A 25093-nucleotide genomic window follows, 5' to 3' on the forward strand; every position below is an offset into this window, starting at 1 on the left:
ACAACAACAACAACAACAACAACAACAACAACAACAACAACAACAACAACAACAACAACAACAACAACAACAACAACGACGACGACGACGACGACGACGACGACGACGACGACAACAACAACAACAACAACAACAACAACAACAACAATTGTATTGCATATTAACACAAAGCATGATCAGCTGCTTTGTTTGCTCAGTACTCTCGTGCAGTGGGCGGAGGAGCTGATCTATTCGCGCCTCCGCGCATTCGGATCCTGGCCGTAGCAACGTTTATTTTATTTATTTATGGTTTGACCAAGGTCACCCTCCAGGTCAAGCTTCACCCAACCCCACCCCGGAGGACTGGGAGGCAGCCCTGCTCAACTGCTCCGACCTAACGAGCCAAAAGGTCCTAGTCGTCCGAGCCCGAGCAGCGTTGGAGGCCAATGGGCTCCTGTAACGAGGAGCCCACCTAGTGTTTGTAAGGGAGGGTCCCTTCAGGGCCCTCTCATACTTCCTCCATATATATTCCCAATAAAGTTTTCTCTCTCTCTCTCTCACACAAACTCGTTCAGCCGGTCAGACCTCGTGAATTAGCCCTTTCGCGCTAAAAGTTTCTTAGCAAGACCTGACGAATGCACGCAAGCATTAACAGTGCCTCTGAATTCATTGTTTTCATATTTTATGCTTTAGCCTGATGCGAGCGCTTGAGTTGCTATTGAGGGCACCCATTTTTCATAGGTAAACCAACAGTGCTTTCGAAAGGATCTAGACACTTCACTTCAATTCTGAAAATGCTAATTTGGCCTTGGTGCAGCGTTTTGCAGATTTTTGCTAGAACGGTTGCCATGTTTTTCGTGCCCGATTCCATACATTACCATAAGCCTCTTCCAACAAGACACTCTTGTCTCTCTAGGCATCAGTATCCTTGTCATTGACGTCAAAAGTGATTGCTATCATGACGTAAAATATGCAGGCATTGCTAAGGTTACGAATAGAAGAGACGTAATAAGGGTGGATGGGAAAATTAAGTAGAGTTAGAAAATGATCCTCTAGTTATTGCCGTGAAGGTATAATGTTTCTTTACACATTCCTCTAGTCTTCCGGCACGCGTCTTTATCGCTTTGTTTGTGATGCAACATGTGCCCAGCTTTATATCGAGTGATCGCTGCCACGTGCAACTGATTCTATCTTTCTCGTGGTTGTTACAGTTGATTTTCGTGGTTTATCTTCGTAGCTGTGTCAGCTTTAAATTGAGTGCGGCAAAGAGCAACGGTGATTCTGTTGCACGAACGCCGAGCACGCTTCTTGCTGGCACCACCGAGTGATCAAGCTCTTTGTGGTGGCAAAATATCCCAATAAAGAGTTGCTTTTGGATGTCTTTTCGCTGCCTTGTATACTGCCGCAGTGCTGTCGCCACCACGTGACAATATGTGTTATAGCACCCGCAGTGTACGCGCGCAGTTTCCACATAAAAGCAGATAGGGACTGGTTTTAATGAAACACAATGTCCTGCGCATCCTTTACTTGTACCCAGGGGACGGAAACAACATTTTTGCACCTAAATCTGTCGCCTTTGGCAGTCGGTTCTGTTTGTGCTCTTTGCGAAGTCAGAAATTATTGCTGTATCAATGCTGAGCAAAAAGAACTAAGTATTTCAACTTCAGTACGGTATACCAACACATCGCACTACGACAAAAAAAAACTCGCTTCAGGTCCAATGCTTTGGCTGAATGCAGGCACCGTTGAACAGAAAAGTAAGAGCGTTAAACCGAAAGGAAAGCCTGACTACAAAATAAAACCACAAGCCAACTTCAGGGAGGTCTAAGGAACTGATCTCCCGAATTTCAAAGGTCTCTCAGAAGCCCGCGTGAACGCTGTCTCCGTAGATCACTTTTTTTCTCTATTTCAAGTAAAAACCATGCCTGCAGCAGTATCGGTACTGAAATGAGCTCTGCCAGAGCCTCTAGACCCACACAGAGATTGATTTAGAAAACGAAGGAAGACCATCTCATTTTAAGCCTACAGCTGCTTTGAGGAAAACGGCACCCTTTGTTGGGATAGCAGAGATTGTTCAGGGATTTTCAGCATTTTGCCTTTTTTGTTCTCCCCCCCCCCTCCGGCGTTTTTTTTAGCTTTTGCACTGTGTTTTGAGGACCAATTTAAACCGGTACGTACATGCATGCAAGAAACTGAAAGTCGCTGGATTCTGAGCGGGAAAAGTACCTATACTTGAGGGAGTTCATCTCTTTTGTGTTGGTCAGACTCCCATCTGCCGGGAAGATTTGATTATAATGGTGTGGGAAAGATATTTCGTTCGTACACAGGGACCCGAGGGACCACACCTGAAATGCGTTTATCACTGAATAAGACTCTAGTTACTGTAGAGACCTTGCATTACGATTTGATTGCAGCAAATTTATTGCAGCTCAGCCTCTCGGGCAAGCAACCTTTCCAGGCGCAAAAACAACACTCTCTGGCCACATCTGTACCTGCATGTCCTATGTGAATATGCAGAAGTCGGCCAGAGTTAACGTGAGATAGCATTGAGATGAATCATTTCGAACTTCACGTAAAAGTCGAAGAGTACCGAAGCTGCGAAGAATAGAAGCACCCGGCACCAGCTATCGGAAAAAGTACCATTTAAAAGTGGCCTCGCGCTTTCTAATAACAAACAGGAGTATATGCTTTGCCCATGTGACATTTACTTGAAAGTTGAAGCAATGAGCGCACCTCATCAGTAAGGGAGACACCCGCCTCTGAGGCGCCACGGACCACAGTGGGTACACGTTTTTGCATTCCAGACTTGCATTCGTCTAGAGTGGCGACGGCGTCAAAACAATGTGTTAGCTAGAACTTGAACTGTGAAGAATCAATTGTTTAACTTCTTTAAAACCTGCTATAATAATTTGAGGGAAAAAATTTAGCCCTAATTTGGTTGTATGGTCCCCCTTATTTATTACATTTCATTATTTATCGGCCACCGCAGCGGTGGCCTAGTGGTCTGAGCAGCGGCCTTACATGCGGGAGGGGCGGAGTTCGAATCCCCGTGCCGCCGGGTACTCACAGGTGATACAATGAGTCCAAGCTTTCCCCTGGTCTGGTGGTCGGCTTATCCAGAGTGATACGCTTCGGAAATGGGTATTTGGCCCCACCCGGAGTGGAAGAAAATACCTTGCGCCATGGCGCTCTTTGGCCACGGATGCCCTTGAGCCAGAAAATCAATGTTCATCATCAACAATTATTGTTGGTCAGAAATTTAAGAAAATAATGCGACATAACATAAAGCTTCAAATCAGTCTAGTCTAGATTCAATGCTGCAAGCGCCTTGTGAATAAACCTGATAATTTACATAATTTAAAAGCTGGCGAATTGTAAAAGCAAATTTGAAAACTTTTCGACACTACAAGTGTTCTTCACTTGTGATTTGAGACTTATTTTAGAAGTTATGTACAACAATTGCGGAAGCGCCTTCAATGCATCAGAAGTTCTTATTCCAGCAACAGTCAGTGTGATCCCTTATTTACGAAACAACAAAAGAATGACGCAATGCTTAGCTTACTTTAGTAAATCGAAATGAACATGAATAAATCGACCACTAAAGAACGCGAACAAAATCAGACGTCAAGAAGAAAATAATAAAAAAACGCATGAAAGAGTTATATCAATGAATTTGATATATAAAAAATGAGCAGCAGCTTGAATTATTTTACGACAAAATACGGGGTACTAACTCAACCATACAAATTTACGAGAAAAATACCAATAGGAATAATAAGAGTATCATTGCATTGCACTGAAAAAGAAGCATTGTTGGTTGGTTGGATTATAGGAATTATCGTCGCAAAGTGACTTAGGGTATGAGGGATGCCATGCTGGAGGGCGACGAATGCTTTTCAGCTCCTGGGGTTCCTTAATGTGCGCCGACATCATCCAGGACACGAGCCTCTAGCATTTCGCCTCCATCGGAAAGAAATTGCCGCGGCCGGGATCGACCCCTTTCTTTCGGGTCAGTAGCGAAGAATCATAAACATTGCGTGATTGCGGCGGCTCAGAAGCAAGTATGGCTAGAATGCAGTTTCAAATATTGACATGACAAGGTTTGTTTCAAGAATAAAGGGAGATGTTCCAAGGTAACGTCAGGGAATTACACCCTATGCGTCTGTATTAGTAGCCATTTTCGGTAAAAGTAAATTAACCCTTCTCCTAAAATCTATGGATTGTAATTAGGCAAGTTCTGTGCTTTAACGAGATCACGGCATCATTTCCTCGTAGGCGACAAATGAGTAAGGCTAAACTGAGTGTGGTGGTTTGAAATACGGGAACTGCGACTTGGTTGCAAAATATTAATGGTACTGTTCGTCTGGACGTCATAAGTGATGATACGCACTGCTTGATTTGGTAGGCGAGGTGTTGGGTTAATATTACTGGGGTAATTTTACTCATCGCCTGCATCGGGAATGACTGCTTGCCCTTGATATATTTGTTCCCTAGCAACTTCCGGTACATTGCTGGCTATATAAAATCGTTGGTCCTTTCCTGGCGGTTGAACATTATTTTAGTGCTCTTAACATTGCGTCATAGTTCAAGATAATAGAAACCCATTCGAAATAGATCCTCGTTTGCAGAACCCTCCAAATTTAGGCGTCCATTTTGATATTAAGTTCAGGCAAACCAAATCGGGTTAGCGAATTTTGAATGAGAGAGCTGAATTTTTCTATGGGTACTTACGTCTAACTGCAGCGAAAGAAATTCCCTTGAGGCTATAGAACTATAAAAAAACGAAGTATAGGCTCAGCTTTTCAGCCAGATCAACAGATCAACATATTTTTGACTTTTATTCATGCATACCTCATTGTAACGTAACAGTAAATTTTCCGATTCCTTCCACTCAGGCTGAAAAGTCGGGACCAATCCGAAAAAAAGCGAAGCTAAAAGAAGGAATAAATTCCAGTGATATTAAAAGTTTAAAACCATCCCCTTCACTGGCATGTAATGTGCTAGAAGTGTTATAATGCGAACTGTGCTCTTCTAACAGCTCTTCTTAGGGCATGCTTTTGAAGCTTTGGTCGAGGAGTTTCTAGCGCCACGGGCTTCATACCAACTGCCACGCTGCGCTGAACACGCGGTGTCGTAAAAGGGAACAAAAAAGAATGTTCTCTGCCAGGCACTTGGACAGATTTCTGCTCGAAGGCACACCATCTCAGCGAGATAAAGGGCTTATACGAGCGTGCACTGCGGAAAGAAGAATTTCGGCTTTGTTGGGAAAGTTCGAAGTCCTGCAGTGTAACGGAGTCTTTAATAGCTTGTAGTTTTTTGACAGCACTGATGTACCCCGTGGCATTTCCGGAAAAAAAAAGCTTTAGAGTGTATAAATGAGGACACCGGAGGGGGGGGGGGTGGCGGTGTCTGCGGTTGAGATTGTCAGAAAAAAAAAACATGTCACCATGCTTTTTCAGGCGAAGAAATTCTCGGTGTAGCTGGTGTTGTGTTTTTGTCTGAAAAAACTTTGAAATGGTATAGATTGTTTTATTTAAAGGAGTTTTGCAGAAACGAAGCAAGGAAGGACATTTGTGTGAGTGAGGTTTTGTCACGTTTGGTTTATTTAGCAAATAACCAGGTTATTTATTCTTGCACTTTGGTTGATTTCGCGGAAACTTTTAAACCAATATTTTGACTTTTGAAAGCCCTGGAAGTTTACCTCCCTGCGAGTTTCTCTTACCGCTGTCTCTCGTGCTTTAGGGAAGACAAAAACAGAGGCTGGCATGGTTGAAAGGGCTGCGCATCCCTACACGCGGTCCACTACAGTCGGATAAGGATGGAGGCTCTACTCTGGAATTTTTGCCGGAGAAATAGCTTCGCAATCCTAAGAAAACTAAAGCCATATTTGGTTCATTTCATTCAAAAATGGCAAGAACGAATCAGTGAGAGAAAACGTTAAATTACGATTACACTAGTGATAATTATGGATGACAGGCGTTAGCAGGTTTACCTTTTGCTTTTGCAGTTATTGCATTTGCATTGAATGCTGCTGCCAAGCATGAGTGGGATACTTGAGGTTATGTTTCAGGACAGCCACAAACAGTGCTTTATGCTGCGATGTATATGTTGGCACGCACATGATCATCTTGTTGTGCTGCGTGTTTATGGCGTGAAAGCGTTCGTCTTGCGGTGGAGTCAACGTAGCTTTGTAGCTCACACCTCCTGCGTACCTGCAGCGTTCACCGAGAATGACGTAGTACCTAGGCTGCGTCCCTGGCCCATCCGGAACTCGGTTGATGTACGTCGTAGCCACTGGAAGCGCTATCGTAACTGCTGCCATTGCAAGCGGTAATTTCATGACGCCGTTTCGAGCGTTTGGCGGCCTCTTGCTGCGATCACGAGCCCCAAGAGATAACGACGAAGTTAGTGCTAGGCAACACCTACTGCTGTAAAAGGTACCCCGAAGGATAGGCCAGTATTCGGTATAAAGCCTCTTCGTTTCTGCTTTAAGGAGGCTTGTTCGTTTTTCTTGTGGTGTAAAGTGTACAACAGCTCTATCTTACCGGTACTCACCTATGGGGGCAGAAACGATGAGGCTAACGGAAAAGGTTCAGCTTAAGTTATGGACCACCCGATTCTTGGCCGATCTCCCAGTGTGGGTATGTGCCATCTTTTGATAGGCTAACAACAACAACGACAAGTTATGGACAACGAAGCGAGCTGTGGAAAGACAAATGTTAGGTGTAACGTTAAGAGACCGGAAGCGGGCAGAGTGGGTGAGGGAACAAACGCGTGTTAATGACATCCTAGTCGAAATCAAGAAGAAATGGGCTTGGGCAGGGCGTGTATTGCAAACGCAAGACAAACCGCTGATTTTTAAGTGTAACGAAATGGATGCCAACAGAAGGCAAGCGTAGCAAGGGGTGGCTAAGAGTTAGGTTGGCAGATGAGATTAAGTAGTTTTCAGGCATACGGTGGGTGCAGCTGTCGTTAATTGAGGAGACATGGGAGAGGCCTTGACCCTGCAGTGGGCGTAGTCAGGCTGGTGGTGATAATGATGAAAAATGTGGAAGCCCCATTTCGATTATTTTCCGCGAAGCGGGCGGTCTCTAAGCAGTTGTAGGAAAAACAGAACTGAGGAAGAGGAAAAAACTTAAAACAATTTTATGTTGCCTACCCTATACAGATGGTCAGGTGGATAAAGATATTTTTTAGTAGTTTCTGGGGTTTAGCGTCATCAAGTAACCATGAAGAAGAATGTCAGGAGGCCAAGAGGTCATTGCCCATTCGGCTAATGGGTGGCGAGTTATTGCTTATTGCTATCATAATAATATTATACACTCCATTGTGTGACCCATGCATATACGAAGACACGATCGACCGCCCACCCTGGGAATCACTCATCTCAACCAGGGAGCATGTGGAAGGCTGCAGTGCGCTGACCAACTTGACAGCCACTCATTAAAGGCTAGGTTTCAATGCAGAGTCGGCAACTTTCATGGGCACTGTAGGCCACCAAAGCCCTACTAGGACGTTCCAAAACCACGGACTTGTTTTGCCGCCGGGAGCTACTAGCGCAATGCTCACTAGGTTTTTCATGCCATTCTTCATTTTTTTTTTGTTTTCTAGTGGCCAGACACGAGTCTCAAGCAGCAATCTGCCGATGCATACAAGAGCACACACTTTCTGTTAGATATGTGCACTGATTTACATCTGTTTATTTAGGTTCTTGGGAAGATTTGTGTTCACTGCCTCCGTTATTGTCAACTGTCTTCAACAGACATATTGCTAGCATAGTTGACCTATGTTTTTCCTTACGCATGAAGTGAATGTAAAGTACTGAGTGACGTTACTTTATTTACACTGGTGTGATTAACAATACTAAGATGATGGCATTTCCGCCTGTGCTATAAGTCCACCAGAGCCTAGTCAGGATTTCGCGCAACGTTTTGCTATGCTTCCCGAAGGAGTTTCTATGAAAGTTTCGCAAGGGGCAAAAAAGAAATTAAGAAACAAAGGAAGAAGAAAAAGAACACCCGTATCACTGAAAGCCCAATATAACACAATCATCTCGACCAGAAGAAACCTCAGCTGTCGTGAACGTGACTAACTAGTCGTTATAATACTTGATCCGTTAAACAAGATTCCAACAATATCGTAAAACATGTGTGCCCTTCCTTAGGACGCAAGATATGAGAGATGATTGCATACTTGTCAAAGCACGCTTACAATACGCTTCCCATCTCTCTTCCACTGTGCTTTTTATCACTTAATCAAATCTCCGGCCCTAATATCATAGAAAATTAGGGAATACTCGCTGTGGTCCAACATAGACGCCTTTTCAAGATATGTCTAGGAGCACAGGCACGGAACAGCCTTCTATGTTAGTCTCTCTGGACAACATGCTTCCTGCTCCAGACACCTGAAACATTGTCCAGATTCGCGCACATATGCATCACGTTTCTCGCCATATTACTTAAAATATTTATTTCATGCATTTGTATTTACCTATAGATGCGTGATAGGGCGTTACTGCTTATTACCATAAGGCCTAAACACCCAGAGCAAACAGTATGGCGAAACGTGATATAAAGAGAGCAGTTGGTGTCATGAACACGATATTTTTGTACGTTCATAGGTACACCCAAACTTGAGGTGTGTATTTGTAATAACGTTAAGAAAAAGAATGGTCTGCAAAGGTTAAGAAGTGGAGTATTCATATTTCTTTCCATGTCTATTGCGAGCGATCCAACTGCTCGTCTAATGCACAAATCACATTTTTTCTCTCCAGGAACGTGCTGCCTTTTACCATTTATTCGGGATATGTGATACTGTCGTGTCTCCTAGCCAGTCGTGAAGCGCTGAAGCAGCTGACGTCTCCAGTAGCAACACAAAAATAAATTTCAGTGCGGGTCGGCATTTCGATCCATTCCTGGCGCGCCAGTCTCAGTTTACCTTAGACATATCACCCATGCCAAAGCTCCACCGTATACCCCAGCGTGCCTAGAGTGAGCAAACAAACGCCGCCGCTCGCAGCTAGCTGCGTAGGGACCATAGTTCCCCAGTCTCCCTCTGTATGTTTACCCACCGCTCACTTCGCTGACTTCGTGACGAAACAAATGGCAGCTCATCTCGACATTGCGCGGCCCCTCGAAGGGTCGACTATTGAGAAACATGACCCAGACAGCGATATTGCTACGGGGCATGGACTGCTGATGTCCCGAAAAAATTTGTTGTGTCATCAGAAGGCGGAAAAAAGATGTTTGCTATTCGCTTACTCGAAAAATACTGCTGAAAAGTTTCGGTCGTTACAAAAGATTTCTTTATTTTTTTTTACCTAAACCTTGCAGTAACAACTGAAATTTTCGTAGTAACAAAATATTTGTAGTTGCAATAAAAAAGTACCACAGAGCTACATATTACAAAGCAGTAACCCATAGAAAATTGCAGTGCAGCTGAAAAGTGTTACAAAACAAAAGAAATGTCTGTCACAACGACAAAATTACAAAACACTCTGTTGTATTTTTGACAAGGTTCTGTCATATTTTTTTACTTGGTCAAAAGGACTGCGACCCAGTGTCTTCAACCAACCTACCAGAGCTGGAACACTGTAAGACTAAAAAAAAAGACTTTAACCCACTCTCCTGATCCAGTACAGAATCGAGCAAGGAACCAGCCTCCTTGTCTGTGCAGTTAGATTTTAAGTGCCTTTGTATTTTCGCTTCATCCGTTACCTTGCGAATGCTGGCAATGGAGGAGTTGTTCAACTGTGACTCCCGTACTCGCCGTGTTGCTAAGCAACGATCGCACAGACATCGCATATATATCAGAAAACTATAACGATGAAGAAACGAGATATATTTTCATTGAGTAGCTAAAGAAGCCGTACAAGAAGAATAACCACAATGAGATCGCACAACTGTTGACTAGAGCTTCCAGCGGTCACTGCAAAGTTCAAATGGACAGAAATAAATGAGCTCGATAAAGAAAGCAAATAATTTCAACACGAGGATAGCACTGCCAGCGAGCCGTAGATCTCTTGCGATATTGCATCACTAGTTCACTGCACCATGATCTTCCTATAGTGATGCAGTCACGCGTACAGCTAATACTGGAAATCGCGGCACCTTAAAATTTCTATCACCGAACGCTAAAGGAAAGTCCAAGAGGCTGGTGTTGGAATTACTCAAACAACGAAGTGGCACCATCAGGGTTATAATGGGGTCTATTGCGTCTGGCTGCTTCAGCTGCGAGGGAGCACATTTATTGACCTTGGAGCAGTTGACTGATAATATTTGACTTCTGATAACACATAACGTTATCGTGACCGTATATTAAGCGTGGAGGATGACTTTCTGCCAAATGATTTTGCTCTGCTTGGCAGGTGTGCAACTCCGGATCATTTTGTAGTGGCCGGTGGCACTCACATTCGCGGTGACGCTCGAAAAGGTTTTCCCAGTGCTCGTCAGTGCTACCCACCTGCTACTTGTACCTTGGTAGGAACCGACACAGTGATCCCACGCTCACAACACACGAGCCACGCCCAGAAAAGGCTGGAGGTGAAACGTTGTAAAAGCTGGCCATCATGTCTTCAAAAAACATGAATGGCTACATAGAGCCAGCTTCGTTAAAAAAAAAATATTGCTGTTTTAGAGAACACGTACTGAACTGACAATCGCTATACTTTCGCTGTTCTCCATTCTTCCGTTGGAGAAGCGAATAGCCTTGGAGGCTTGTTTGCCCGAAGCGTTTCGCTACCTCTTTTCAAGGTCTTGTAAAAGTACTCAGGTTGTTAAGCTACGCAAGCTCCATGCTTACTTGCATCTGAAGCGGATCTAAGTTTTGAATACGACTCGATCAACGCGTGTTGTGTTCCGCGCATATTCGTCATAAATTACCTGAGCATAGGCCGGCCGTGCCTTCATCAGGTCGAAAGTGGCACAGTTTGCAAGCGCAGACTGCAACCTGATAACGAAGAAGAATGGTATTTTAATGAGAAAGCAATACTTCCCAAGCAATACTGAAAAAGGCGATATTTTTCTGAAGGTTTTCAGATACCTACAGAGATAAAATCAATGTTGCTCTGATTAGGTTTCGAGCCTCCGGCGGCGCGAACAGAACAGCTTCATTGGCCGCTGCACGAGAGCATTACGTTATCGCCGCACCCAATCACGCTCTGTGTTAAACAGTACATTCTCACGCGGTACTTTGCACGTTGCAGATTTCACAACTTCCATCTGTGCGCAAAAGTCACGAAAGGAAAGGAAAGGAAACGCGCACAACTTGCTCCCTAGGTCAGTGGACACCTCAATCACGATTTGAGCTGCGTGGCAGTAGTGAGAGAGAGATGTACGCTGCTCTCCTTTGAGTGGGCAACGTTTTGGCAGAGACGTGGCACTGGAGCAAGAGGCCGCCGGCGATCACAGGGTGCATTGGCGTTGCCGTTGACAACACTTTCGGCTCTGTCGATTGTGAGGAAATGGAAGGCGCAGAGCACAGTCAGTGGATGCCACAGTCACGCTTTCATTTATGTGGCGGTGGTGTCCATCTTCAAAAACCTGCATTGGCACATTTTTTTTGCAATTTTTTTGTCAGCCTGTCACCTAAGGTGCAGCCTTTGTCGTAAGTTCGAAGTGCGAGGGGTTTTCTTTTAAGCCGCGCGCAAGGGATGTTGCAACATATGTGGAAGCCCTTCTAGACGAAAGGGCCGAAGTTTCTCTCGCTTTCAGGAAATTTGAGACACTAGCGATGCTTAATGGCCAGATGGTATGATCAAGAAATAATTAAATCAGTGGGTGACTTTACATTAGACAACCCGTGCATGTGTGTTGGTTCCAGAGAATGGGACGTCTTGATATTCGTTTTGTAGATTTGTGCCAAAGAGTTAATGGACTGGTGTATATAGAAGGAAATGTTTTTCACTCGGTACAAATGACCGTTCTCACTGATTCTACCAGAGAAAGAACAAAAAGCATGAGACATGTTTTCACCATTTTTTTTATTGTTAGACAAAGATAATGCTCTACTTGTTGAGCCGATTCGATCAATAAAAACCAGAATTTTGTGATCACCACTACCCATTTGAACACTTCCCGGCTGACTGCAAAAAGGTTCTTGATGCTTAAGTATCTAAAACCTAATCCAGGTTTATACACGTTGGTCCTGCTAGAGATGCTCAGGTAGCAAACGAGTCACTATTCTAAAGTCGGATAAGGCTGATTTTAAATGTCGCGTTTGTTTTACCTAATGCATAAGTGGTCTGCCTAGGCCGTATATATCCGTCGAGAAATTGCTGCGCCATATTAAGGACTGCGGTTTGCTGTGTTGCATTATTGGTGCTGTGTGAGCGCTTTAGCGTAGACTAAACTATCCGTCGGTGTTTTCTTCCTATAATGTATGAAATGAATTTTGGGCTTGTATTTTAACTTCAATTTGTGCAGTCTTCCTTCTCCGCCAATTTTGCTTATCTACCCGTACACACACCTGTAAAAGGTGCACGTATGCAAGGGTTAGTGTACACCTGCTCTGCACAGGTATTTCCTTTCGCATCTGTGCAAACCTCGAACACCTCTATACAGCTAGGGTTGTACATGAACCGTAATGAGACGGAACGCTACTGGCTACATCAACAGTGCTGCATTTCATGCAGTTCAGAGTGAACCGGGCAAAGCATGGAATAACTTGTACAACGTGACATTCGTTGCACCCCCCTCCCCTCCCCCCGCTATGGAGCAGCGTTGTAGAGAATAGTGGGAACGGAGAACGCCATAGCGTGAGGAGGCAGAGATTGTTGCTTGGTGTGTGCGTGCCAGAGTGACCCGATTTGTTCGCCCTTCCACAGGCGAACGGTTTGCAAATGGCGCGAGAAATGGTCCAAATTGTTTCAGCCGCAGCGGCGAGGGTATTCGCGTTATCGAGGTTCTAAAAACTGATATGACTATTGCTAATGGCCGTCTAAAGGTCTCTGGTTTCAAGGAGCCGCCTAACGGTAATAGTTAAGAACTTAACTATTATAATTTAGATGAAATCCTTTACCTGTTAATATGATTCACCTGTTTTTGACATTGGCCAGCAATGGTAATTGCCATGTCGAAAAAGCTTTTCTTTGCCTCAAGCCCCGCCGCGGTGGCTCAGTGGTTAGGGCGCTCGACTACTGATCCGGAGTTCCCGGATTCGAACCCGACCGCGGCGGCTGCGTTTTTCTGGAGGAAAAAACGCTAATGCGCCCGTGTGCTGTGCGTTGTCAGTGCACGTTAAAGATCCCCAGGTGGTCGAAATTATTCCGCAGCGCTGCACTACGGCACCTCTCTCTTCCTTTCTTCTTTCACTCCCTCCTTTACCCTTCACTTACGGCGCGGTTCAGGTGTCCAACGATATATGAGACAGATACTGCGCCATTTCCTCCCCCCCCCCCCCAAAAAAAAAAAAACCAATTATTATTATTGCCTCAAAATATCCTTTTTAAAAGTTGATAACGGGCTTTCCTGAAACACCGGGTGTAGTGAAACAACAAAAGACAACTGGGAACACATGAACATAGTAATGAGAATGTTATTAAGAACGCTGTCCAGCAGCTATCTAATTTTCTTCGTAAGCTAGCGCGGCATGCTAAATATCAATACATATGTATCTGTTTCCCCAGGGCTCTAGGTACGAATGCGCCAATTGTGCCAAACCGTGTCAGAGTTACAAAGGGGCGGGCAATGTACCCAACGGGTGCCACCGCCTTCCTCTGACTGCGCTGCGGACTAGATCGATCCGTGGCCTCGTCCCGTACCACGCGTCGCCCCGTACGTGGTGATTGATCGCTGCCCTCTCGGGGCCCATCGAAGATGGCATGCCGCACGCGCTGGCTGTCGCGGATCAAGAATAGCGGCAGACGAGGTCAGGACACCTGGTGAATTTTCTTATGCTACGCAAATAGTAGGTGTCCACCCGTGCAGAGGGAACCGGCAGTTTTAGAGGGGGCGTGTGGGAGGGGTGGTCAAGCAAGTGGAAATAACGAGTCTCCAAGGATTTTTTTTTTTCATTTTTAAGAACACTCGAAAGAAGTCATTTTCTTACTTGATTGAGTTGCCCACTTTTAAATTAAACAAGGAGCAAATATATTTATATTTATACTTTGTAAACGGGCTCAGGTTTAACGTTTATTTATCCTGTAATCTTTGTCCGGCAGGAAACAACAGTTCCATTTCGAAAAAAATTTTGGACATAAAAATGTAAAAATTTTTTCAACCAAGAAAATGAAACTCTTGACCCTGTCCGAAGATGGACTCTGCATGAACGGAAGTAGATGGCTGTGTAGACCATCTTCAGAGATGTGCAGTCAGAGAAACACTAAAGTCCCCGCATTGCGTGAAAACGTCAGGCAGCAATTGCTGAGACTTCTTTCTTTGACGATTTGTCTACTTATAACCTCTTTTTTAGTCATTGTAGCTTCCTTGTCAATGGACCGTAACATCAACTGACAGAAACGAAAATTGCTCCTCCGTTCCGGTTTCTGATTTCTTTCCAGATCAAGGCGTGAATATGTAGCTTCGATCAGACTCCTCTCTATCGGCAATAGGAACCGTACAGGAGTCACCAGAACACTTTTAAGTCTCCTGCCTGTCTGCTTCTCAGTTTGTTTATTAATACTGTGTTTATATGTTTGAAAGAGTGGTGGCAAAAAAAGAAGAAATTTCATCAATTAGGACAATAACCAAGCGCGCAGTAAACGCAACAATTGTTTAAAATAGACAGCATATAGTCGCAATGCATACATGCTATATTGTACAGCACACAAGAAATTAATAGTGATGTAATCACGAAGCCAGAATGATATGTACGCGGAAAACCCTAAATGAAGGCAACAAGGCAAAACTCTTGCAGTCGAAACAATATAAACCAAACTGGCTGCTTTATCTAATTCGGATAAAAGGTGTTAGAAAGAACTATGTGAAAAGACAAATATTCTTTTCCCCTGCCTACTAGTTCGCTTGTCAGGGCAGTGGAGCACTCGTTCTTGGCACACAAAAGTTTAAGGAAGCCGAATTTTCAGTACTACTTCCATTTTTAAAACAGGAGAGTACGTAATGGCAGCACGAAATCCTGCGTTTCGGAAAAGTGACTGTTATTTCCGAAGTCCACCAGGGCACTCCAGTTAATGATATGAAGGGGTCATACTAAAGTTCCCGGTTGTCTTTATTCACTTTTATTGTGTTTCTTACCTAGCTCTTACTTTATAAATCGAATTGCAAACGTTACTTATTTTCGACGGCCAATTGGTAGCGGTGGCGCAAAAATAAAATGGGTATGTAGTTCTCGGAGCACGTTATCGGGAAATGATGGCGGATATGAGAAGCTGCAATAAAGAGAAAATGGCAAGAAAAAAGGCAACACTTAGCTGCAGAGCTACACAGTGTAGCGCGGACTCTGCTGACCCTAATACGACGCGAACACGCTACGTGTGGTCGGCCGGCGCCGGCGGATCATATTGAGGGGGCGATGACGTATGACGTCTGGCTTGGGACTTCTTACCTCGACACCACCGATTTCCTGGCTGGCTATCCGCCTGATTTAGTTCTGCGGTCCCGACAGGTTTCTGCGAGCGGGTCAGTCTCCACCTGGTGCCGCGTGCAATGAACTAGATCGACGAGTAGAAACAGTGTTTTCGCATGATGATGATCCTTGAGAGCTGGCGTTGTTTATGAACGTCAAGTTTTCGCTATGAACGGCGAGCACACCCGGCTGGACAGAATTAGGTCGACCACTGCAAACATTGATTTTGTGTTAATCTCTTAACCCAATGAGTGCTTATGTTGTTTTTGGCCGCGGTGTTTTCGAAGTGATTTTCCAGCCCACGTTTTTACACCAAGGAGCGTGTGCGGGAAATATGGCCGCGAATCTTTGAAGTGTTTGTTCGTTAATTGTTCAAAGCTGCCGGCACACCGCTTTATCGCTTTGTTTGCGATGCAAGACGCGACCAATTTATCTCTATTGATCGCATCCAGGCAGAATGTCCTTGTGAATTTGCACGCTTTATCTCGAAAGTTCGCTATGAGCTTTAACTCGAGCTCGGCCGACAGCTTCGGGCATTCTGTTCGATGACCGCCGAGCACCCTTGCTGCTACGCCGCCGCTGAGTGATTCAGTCCCTTGTGGGCTCAAGTCAGCCCAAATAAAGAGTTTCGTTTAGGCACAAGTTTCGCAGCCTTTCTGCTCTCAACTCTTCACGACAATATGATCTGTTCCTACTGGTGCAAACCGCCATTTTGTGTTAAGCTCGTTTATCTGGTCGCGTGCGTTTTGGCGCATTTAGGGAATTTACTGAGTGAGAAGAATGGAAAAGGACGCGAATTGAGCGAGAACTGGAAGTTTACCTTCATTTAAATTCCTCTTCCCAAAATGAGAAGCGCCGCACCCGAGATATAAATATAACCCTCTGCTGATAGCAAGAGCTGCGGAGCAGTTTTGAGAGAAGGCGCGAGTATTCATCGCCTTCGGCGCACAAGAATAGCACGTGCCGTGTCACCGCGCACGCAGCAAGCAGTCATATCGTTCATTTCTGAACTTCGCTGGGAAGATTGATCTCCTGTGGGTACAAATTATAGACATATTATTGAAAAAGGTTTTCTGTGCCTCCTGTGGGCAGTGTGGGCAATAAAAAACGAAAACACATGACAGTTGGCTTTAAGTACGCTTTCTTGCAGATGGCGCAGATGTATTTACATTCTATCTGCATTGCCACGTCCATGACCACTGGTCTCCACAAAGAGAGGGAGCGCAGTTCATTTCTGATGGGAGGCCATGGGGTTATCTAAAATCAATTGTTTAAACTTCAGTGTTTTGTCTTGTTCAGATATTCATCTTTAAGCACTATGTTTGGACCTCCTACGTATCTGCCTTTCGCCAAGGATGTAACACTGATTTCATTGTTAACAAGGCAAAGTGCCCTGTGCCTTTTCTTTGCGGCGGTGACCAGCCAGAACAAGCTTCTTGTAAACCATCTCTCCCGCTTTCTTTTTCTTCCGGTTACGGCCAGAATGTTACTTATACACCCATCAAGTTATCTAACTAGTCTACGTGGGTTCGCTGGTTCTGGTGAGTTTCCTCCAGTTGCTTCTGTCCTGGTATCTACCCACAATCTTCTCCCGCAGGTATATCTCCGACAGTTCCCTTCCCTTCATCTCCTTTCTTCTACTTATGCAAACCATTCCCTTCTAAAGAAGGGTGAGAGAAACGAATATGTCTGGTTCTTCTCCGACCTTTGCTGCGCAGGTTTCTAACCGTCATGTGGTAACGCCAGGCTTGAGAGTCGACTATCTTGAGCCGGCTGAGTGTTCGCTTGTGTGCCGCCTTGAGAATGCAGTGGGCTTAGCTTCACACACACTGCACATAATTATTTCTTCGGCGACGTACGTTGTTCGTGTACCGAAAGCAGAAACAGACTTCGACGCACTTACCTTCCCGCAATCCCCGTTCGTCCTTCTTTCCGCCGAGACGACAAGAAAGGTCGACGCACTGGGACATTGCGTGACCCGATCGCCGAGCCAGGGCAAAAAAGGGGAAATGCTCGGGCTGTTTTTGCAATACGAAGAGCGAAGAAAACACCACGACGCGCATTTTTATAATGAGCGATAACGTGGTAAGCTTTTGTTTAGTATCGTATGGCATGGTACAGTATATTATGGTATGGTATGGTATGGTGTGCCATGGTGTGGGATTGTTATGAAATGGCATGGTATGCTGTGCTATGGTACGGTATGGTGTGTCATGGCGTGGCATCAAAATGGACTGAGTGTTATGGCACGGTACGGAACGGTAGGTTGCGGTACGGTATGGTGTGGTGTTGTGTATGGATGAATGCCAAGGCGCTGCATGTGTGTTACTCAAGATGTAGTGGAAAGCTTCAGAATAATTTCCCCTGTATGAGGTTTAGAAACGAGCGCTAGCGCCTCATAGCACCGACACCTTTTCGCACTTCGCCAAGAGCGAAAGGAAGCCTGAGGCAGCCGGATTTTCATTTGAAGGAATTAATGACGTTGAGACTGGCGACGCTGCTTAGTGGGCCATTCATAACATTGTAAATCTTTCTCTGGTGGTCTCGGGTTTAGGATAAAAAAGGAAGGATACATTTCAGGGGACCATTTCGCGCAGGTATTGGAAAACTGACCTAGAAAGCATTTGGAATGTCGAATGCGTTGCGGAAAATTTCAGAACCGTTTCTAGAAGATATGATCAAAGATACTGGATAGTAGTGGTTTAGAAATCTTTTTTCCAGTTTTCAGTTCTGCGTACTTTTACAGCTGTTTTTAGTAGTTTAGCAGGTCGTGCAGGGGCCGACACGTACTGCATCAGGTTCAAGCTCCCTTCTAGACCTTGTGTTTGTTACCGATACTATTGAAAAACTTGGCTTCTCCGTTGAAATCATACCAGGCATTTCTGATCACAAAGCTGTACTCTTCAAAAGTAACATGATGCGACCGCCTGTCCCTGTGTTAAGAAAACCATTTCTTGACTTCAACAATGCCCTAGACGAAAGTATCTTAGATTTATTGGAACAAGACTACGATGAATTCGTTGAGAAACACGCGGCTGGTCTCATGAAAGTTAATGACCTATGGGTGCACTTCAAGTTTATTGTACACAAATGTATCACAAGATACGTGCCGACTAAACTTAGAAAAATGAATCACAGTAGTCCCTGGATTACTCGCGAACTGCTCCAGCTCAAGCGACGTATCAAGCATCTAGGATCCAAGCGATTTAAAACAGGGCACATTTCCCTACAGTCACTACGCACAGAGTTGCGCATGAAAATTAAACAGTCTAAGTACACTTTTTTTAACGTTAAAATGCATAACTTTCTCACCACAGACCCACACAAATTTTGAATACACTTAACAACGAAGAAGGATACAGTTAGTAAAATTCGTTTGAATAACAGAGAAAGTAAGGATCCTTACGACATTGCATCAGCTTTCAATAATTACTTTTCTTCAGTGTTTTCTACTGACAGTAGGCAGGAGCCTGAATTTCAATCCACGTGCCTTATCTTACCAGACCTGCAAATATCTGTCGAAGGAGTTTTTTCAGCTCTACTCAGTTTAGACAAAAAGAAGTCTCCTGGGCCCGATGGCATTCCAAATGCGTTTCTCTCCCGCTACGCAGAATGGTGCGCGAAATATCTTGTCATCATTTACAATGAAAGCCTTCTAAATTCAGAAGTTCCGGCTGACTGGAAGACTGCAAAGGTCGTCCCTATCCACAAATCGGGTGACAAACTTTGTCTAAACAACTACAGGCCAGTTTCACTCCTTTGTACCTCGGGTAAGGTTATGGAGCATTTCATTTTCAAGCACTTGATTTCTTTTCTAGAAAGTAGTAACTTCTTTTCTAGTAACCAGCATGGGTTTCTGCGTGGCCTGTCCACCGTATCACAACTAATTCACACAACCAATGAACTTTTGGCATGCATTGATAAGGGTGGGCAAGTAGATGCAATATTTCTCGACTTCGCGAAGGCCTTTGATCGCGTTTCGCACCGTAATCTAATAATAAAGCTCAAACATCTATTACAAAATCAGCGTCTTGTTCAATGGCTAGATTCCTACCTCTCTGAACGGCACCAGTACGTCCAGATCTCAGGTTCTAATTCTGTGCCAGCTCCAGTTCTCTCAGGAGTACCCCAGGGCTCTGTTCTCGGTCCACTATTGTTCCTTATTTACCTAAACGACTTAAACTTCGACTCCCCTGTACGGTGCCGTTTTTTCGCTGACGACTGCGTTGTATATCTGCCTATTCAAAATGCGGAGGATCAATATGTGCTGAATGACTACCTTTCAGAGGTCTCAAGGTGGTGCCTAGTCTGGCAAATGTCACTAAACACGTCTAAGTGCTCAAAAAATGACATTTACGCGTAAAACGTGCGCTCTTAATTACACATACACAATAAACGGTGCAGCTGTCTCCCCCGTAAACGAATACAAATACTTGGGGGTTGTATTCAATAGCAACTTGAGTTGGAGTTCGCACATCGGGCATATAGTCTCAAAGGCGTCCAACAGGCTTTGGCTGTTAAGAAATCGTCTAAAGCACTGCACATCTAAAACTAAATTAGCAGCTTACACTGCACTCGTACGGCTATTACTGGAATACGCAGATGTGGTTTGGGATCCGCATACCCAAGTAGATGTACAGCGCATTGAAGGCGTTCAAAGGAAGGCGCTTAGATTTATCTACAACGCATATGGAAGGCACGTTTCGGTTACTAATCTATTGAGGGAATCTGAACTGCAGACACTTAAATCTCGTCGCAAGTTGCACCGACTAAAAATGTTGCATGGGATTGTTAATAACTTAACAAACATTCATTTTGAGACCTACATGGCATACAACACTTCACGACCAACGCGCAATAAACACAATTTGACAATCATGGTGCCACGGTGCCGAACGAAAGCGTATCAGTTTTCTTTTTTTCCAAGAACGATATTGGAATGGAACGGGCTTCCGTGTGACGTGGTCCGTTTGACAGACCAGAAGTCTTTTTTATCTGCTGTCATATCGTCATTTTAAGCGCAGTGTATTCGTTCATGCTCTTTTGTTTGCTTTCTTTTGTGTTTTAGGTAACCGAGCGCATTTAACTTTGCTCTTTGTCTTTCTATAAAACCCTGTGTGTTAGCTTTTGCTTCTTTATCCGCATTTTTACTTGCTTTGTTTTGTCGCGATGTACGATGTATCCTTGTACCGCTCCTGCCTTGGCCACCAAATGGAGGCTGGCAGTATTGAATAAATAAAAAAAATAAATAACTAATTTGTGCCGCTTGTTTTAAGACAGCGTATAATAACGACGAGTACTTTCTGAGATGGTTAAGAAAATTGAGAGAAAGCGATTGTAGTTTTGCTTACTTATATTGAACCTCAGCAGGAAACCACGCTATACGATTAAAATACTCGGTAAGACGAAGTGTTAGCGCAGCTGTTGGGGTATTTTCATTTAGCGATTAATTGAAGCGAACGATTCTACACCACAGTTGTTGGAACTACATATATTGGCGTGGGAAAAAATGATGATGAACTAGCTCTGTTAGGCCAGGATATACGCAGCGAAAGCGCGGCGACATCTGGTTCGGAAGAGTTAATATACGAAAGGCGCGCATTCACTACATGCGGGGCTTGAACTGTCGTGGCGGAGTGGTAGCGCATCCGCCTCGAACGCCAAAGGCCCTGGTTCGATTCCCAATCTCGGCAAATAGGCGTTTTTATTCAGTGAATGTGCGGGCGTCCCACTGGCTCCCGCCTCCGACCACGTGGTTGGCCGCGTCGTGCGGAACAGCTGCCGGTAACGCCGCGCCGTGGTTCGTCACGCGGTTGGTGATCTGACCAGTCACATGGTTTGCTACGTGGCGTGGTGCGACCATGGTGGGACTGCGAGCATGGCGAAACTGTGACTTCGTGGCCAATGCAGCTTCCGCTAGAGAAAAGGCTCCTTCTGTAAGAACTCTTCGAACCGTACACCGCTTAGGAGTTCGGGTGACTGCGGGAGAGAATAAGAGACTGTGCGCATAGCAGGGTAGATGCGACAGGCCTTAGGACATTGTTAATATAGAAGGGACACTGCGGTGCAACCTAGGAGCCGGGTGGGCGTCTTAAATTGTTAAATGAATGATTTTTCGCTGGGTCGCACAAACCCCACCGGTGAAACCACCTGCAATCGCAGGTTAGTCGCAGATCGCTTAACCGCTTCACCACATCACCAGAAGTGAAACAAGGACTCCCAGGGGTCTATGAAATTTAAGAAGAGATTGAGAGAATCTGCTGTAGCCCATTGAAAGTACAGTGCCATACACTAAAGGCGGAGTTTAATTGTAGGCTCCACTTTTTTTACGCAGCTGTTCTTCCTGCCACCAGCACTCCCCTCCAGTACGTCGCTCAAAGTGCCTTGTGCTGCCACCTCTGGGGCTCTCTTCGAGCGTGGCGTGTCGTAGCAGCCGCCGCAGATGAAGCACGCCACATCCCTCCTTTCTCTTGCCATACCCTCCTCCTTCCACGGCAGCCACCCTTCCATGCCCAACATTCTCGACAAAAGCATTTGTGAACGGGAGCCAGTTTATGAACGAAGTTTTTGCACATTGGGAGATTTCAGTATAACAACGAATATATTCGCAGATCTCCCGTCGGCAGGCTTGTAGTTTTTTTGCTACGTACGTTTTCGCTGTCGTCAAATGCGTTTGCTATTGGTTTTCTATGGCAGTCTTAACTGTTCGGTGAGATCGATGGAAACGCAGTAAAAGAAATACTTTCCTACAAATCGGAAGAATGGATCGTTACCTTCAATATTTCCATAATATCTTAAAATATTTCAATATTCAAAATTTTTGTCAAAGAATGTTGGACATGTACAATGAAACCCAAGCGCAACCCAAGAAACTGGAGCTTAGGCGCTGTGCTCTGAAATATAGGTCACCATCGTGATCCCCCTTCAGCCAAACTCCGTCCATTGGAGGAAAAAGGCCTCGCCCACTATTCTCCAAACGCCTTCTCTTGCGTCGGCTACCGCCACCACATCTTATTGGCCCATCCCACTCGATGCCGCCACCTGTTGTGTTGCCTTCTCTTGGAATATGCTTCGTTAGCCTTATGGGCCAATTGTTATACATATTTGCGCCTTGCAGGGCTTTCTCATATCCATTTCTTCGCATTGGTTTCAGCAAGGACATATTGAACTTGCATTTCTTCGCTAACGCCTGCTGTTCATCTGTATGTGGACATAACCGCGATAGCTTGCTCATCTATAGCTTTCAATGCCGTTCACAGTTTAGTCTGAAGCCTTTTTGGCTATAATCGAAGTTTGTGCACCATCCGTGGCACGATTAACAGCTCGGCGCCCCACCCCGGCTTTTGTGTGCAAACTGTTGTGTGCGTGTGTTTTTCCATTTTTTATTAACTCTGCACGCGCGCAACTTGTACAAATGTATCTTTATGTAAATAGTGTATTTATTCTCTCCCTCTATCCTTTCTTACTGTTCCCTCACCTCTTTCATTTCACTTCTTCAATCTGCCTGCTATCCTTTATTTCCGCTGCCCCAGCTCAGGTGCCGCGAGCCGTAGTGATCGCAGATGCCGGGGTTAGCAAAAATCGTTTACCTTCCATTTTGCTGTTATTTTACATTGAAAAATTACTACTACAGTTCAATCCCGGCACAACGAATGCCGCTTCAACGAAATTTTGGCCACGACGAAGTATTTTTAATTGCCCGCGAAATCCCCATAGGACTTAATGTATTAAAATTCCCTCGACAACGAATTACTTTGGGAGCATGCATTCGCTTCTACGAATTTTTCTTGAGCCTTTAACGGTCAGTGGCCCGGCTTTCTTAAAAAGGTGGGTGCTGTACTAGATTATTCCCTGCTAAAGAAGTGGCTTGGAGCAGCTAAATAATGCATGGAATGTATGTTTATTGCATTTTCATGTATTCTTTATTAAAAAAATTGGTGAGGAGTCGTTTATTCGTCATTGGGAAGCAGCGAGGGGACTTGTTGGCGCCGTGCGAAGGCCTCCGGCCGTACGAGGGCCAAAGACGAATCCAAATCCAGTCGCCAGCCTCCCCTCTCCGCCTTCTCCGCAGCCCTTGCCGCCATTTGCTCGTGTGTCGGTGTGTATTTATCGTCGATCTCTTGCTGCCGTCTGATCTCGTCGATCGCCTCTGCCATGTCGCCGCCAACGAAGAAGCGAAAGTTTATTTCGCTAGAAGAAAAGGATAGAATTATCGCCGAAGCGGAAAGCGGGAAGAATAAGGCAGTTATTGCCGCAGATTTTGGAATTGTGCCGAGTTCGCTATGGACGATTTTGAAGAATAAGGACCGCATTAGGAAGGCACTTTAATCGGGCACTTCAGCGCAGCACAAGAAAGTGATGCAACCAACGTATGAAGAGCTAGACAAGGCTGTCTATGCTTGGTTCGTCAATACGCGAGCAACAAACATGCCCCTGAGCAGTAAAATTGTACAGCAGAAGGCCCTAAATTATGCTTTTTTGCCTGGGCTGAATGACTTTAAGCAAGCATAGGACGGTTGAATCGCTTTAAAGAAAGGCATAACATCGTCGGCAAGGTTTTGTGCGGTGAATCGGCATCTGCGGACGTTGACGGCGCATCAGCATGTGCGGCGGACAACATGACTGACGTAATGAGCTCCGTCTGATATTTATAACGCAGACAAGACGGGCCTCTTTTATGAGATGCTGCCAGCGAAGACGCTTGATTTTAAAGGGCAGCGTTGCCACGGAGGCAAACAGCAAGAAACGAGTGAGTGTGCTGCTGTGCACAAATGTGGATGGGTCTGACAAACGCCCACCGATAGTTATTGGCAAAAGTGCAAAATCGCCCTACTTCAAGGGGAACAGGAGCCAACCTGTCAAGTACTCGAAAACAGCCGTTCGTGGGTGACCCGTGCCATTTTTGCTGAATGGGTGGTGGCACTTGACCGCGACATGAGCAGACAAAATGGAAAGGTTTGTTTGCTCTTGGACAATTGTTCAGCGCACTGCATTGACGACGTCAAGCTGTCAAGTGTGGAGCTGAAGTTCTTCCCGCTGAACTGTACCTCAGTCATTCAACCCCTGGACCAAGGCATCATCCGGAGCATGAAGCCTTCCTACCGGGAGAGGTTGATCCAACGGCTTCTCCTGAACGCCGACACTGGTAGAGAGACGAAAGTCGATCTTTCATGGCTTTAGAAATGTTGGCTGCGGCATGGAGAGCAACACGGGGCAGCGTGATCCGCAACTGCTTCAAGCACGCCGGGTTTGTCGACAGCAAGGCGACCAGCACGACTGCAGCCGCGGAAAGTGTACCATCGACATCGATTCCGGTGATTGACGTTGCTTGGAAATCACTCCAGGAAGCTAGAAATGTTCCTGCTGACATAGCGATAGACGATCTCCTCGACGCTGACGTGGACGTGATTGTCCACGAGGAACGAAGCCATGAAGGCATCATCAAAACTGTTCGCAAGCCGGAAGAGCCGTACTATCATAAAGACGACTCCGCTCAAGATTTGCCTGCCCCGGCAGCCTCATCGCAGGTACTGGATGCCTTTGACGTTATTAGAAAGTTCCTTGGCACACACGATGACGACGTTGCGATGTC

The sequence above is a fragment of the Amblyomma americanum genome, chromosome 5 (assembly GCF_052857255.1).
Source record: "Amblyomma americanum isolate KBUSLIRL-KWMA chromosome 5, ASM5285725v1, whole genome shotgun sequence".
NCBI classification, from domain to species: domain Eukaryota; kingdom Metazoa; phylum Arthropoda; class Arachnida; order Ixodida; family Ixodidae; genus Amblyomma; species Amblyomma americanum.